A 1,913-nucleotide genomic window follows, 5' to 3' on the forward strand; every position below is an offset into this window, starting at 1 on the left:
GCCTAGAAAAGACTAGAGTTGCCAGGAAAAGTCACGATCCTTCGAGAATCTCATGACGTGTTACCAGCGTCACGTGACTTCCACTGTCGTAACAGTATATAGATAATGTCCTGTTTTAAATTGTAATTTAAAGGTTTTATTTTTCTGTATTTAAATGTAGTTCTTCGTTTAAGATGGTATTGTTCGTGTTACTTATAACTGTTTTAGGAATGTGGAAAGTTAACGTGCTTCTTCACCATGTTGCGAGTTAAGAGTCGGTTAGTTCTGCTGTACTATCTCTACCTGCTCTGTAGCTAAAAAGTAAGGTGTAGAGTCTTTTACCTCAGATTTTAGAATAATATCCTGTCAGAGTCGGTTAATGGGTCTTCATTGTTCACTAGCCATTGCTAAGGGGATAATATTTATGTCTGTGTATATCTGTCATGCTTTCTGGAGGCAAGGAATTGACGATAGTTCATAAAGCAAACAAAGAGTTTTTATGTGTTTTGTCACTAAATATACATATATTTCTTTCTTTTAAAGTTAATTTCATTAAGAGCATTGGTTAAAATGTTTAAAATTTTATTTATTTATTATTTTGTTTACTATGTTGTTTATAATTTTATTTTAGATTTATGAGGATTATTTTGCATTGTTAGCTTAGTATATGGATTTAGGACTAACCTAAATCTTCTAAGCTGATAAAATTTGAGATTTTTGGATTAAGGCCGAAAATATCAATAACAGTGCAGTTTCCCAACTGGTGAAACATTCAGTGCATTCTAATCAATATGTATTATTGTTTTATGAGATTCTACTATACTACTAATTAGATAGGTATTTTAAATTAGCTATGTTATTTACTAATGTTTGTTCTGATCTATATTTGCTAAATTGGTTTGATCATAATGCAGCGGTTCCCGACCTTTTCACCACCAAGGACCCCCCCCCCCCCCACTGTTTTTTTGTAAAGATTCCATCTACCCAACAAACTGTTTTTCTTACTAATAATTAACTTGTTTTTCCATTTTTCACTGTCAAATAAAAGACATATATAACTGAGTGTGCAATAAAAAGAACAGCAGAATTAAAAAACTTACTTGTTTAATGAGATGGTATTATCTTCGCGGACCCCCAGGGGTCCGGAGACCACAGGTTGGGAACCACTGCTCTAATGTTTCTAATACTTACTATTTATTTATGATAATTTTCCATGTCTGTCTTTAGACATTGATCTGCTTAACATTTCTTTTTCAGCCAATCTCTACGTGTGTCACCTTTATTTTACTTTAACAACCCTTAAGTATAGTTTTTCTTGACCATTTATAAAGCAAAACATCTCTAACGCCTTTTTTACATAACGTTCTCATATCCGGCCTTATTGCACCGGAAACGAGACACAAATACAACAGTACATTGAGAAATATAAAATAACACTTCCAGGCGACGTTCATTACGTCACTCAACACCCTTTATATTATTACTGTTTACGTTACACCACCATTCCGTTTCTTCTTCTTTTTTTCCACATTTATTAATTTCATTATTGTTGTTTTTATTTTATTTTAATTATTTATTTTTTTCCACGCAGGTATTTCAATTTAATCTTGCACCGCGAATGGAGTGACGAGAAATGTATTTCTGAATACACTCGGTTTCCTAACTCTCTTCGACTGGAATTATACTGAAATACCTACCAAGTATAAAGTCAAAGTCACCGCCTGAAGAAAAAAAAGATCCTTCTTTCGAAAGCGCTCGTGTTTTAGGGTTTTTATCATTTGGTTTGACCAAAGTTATTGTTAGTTATCATCAGCATCGTGTACAGAAGAGAATATAATTTATTGGGTTATTATTAACCGAAAAGTACTAAAAAATGGTCTTGCGACAATCAACCTGTAGGATAAATGTCAAAATTCTTATCCCAGGTTTTCTGA

This window comes from Limulus polyphemus, unplaced genomic scaffold (genome assembly GCF_000517525.1).
Source record: "Limulus polyphemus unplaced genomic scaffold, Limulus_polyphemus-2.1.2 Scaffold717, whole genome shotgun sequence".
Lineage (NCBI taxonomy): Eukaryota > Metazoa > Arthropoda > Merostomata > Xiphosura > Limulidae > Limulus > Limulus polyphemus.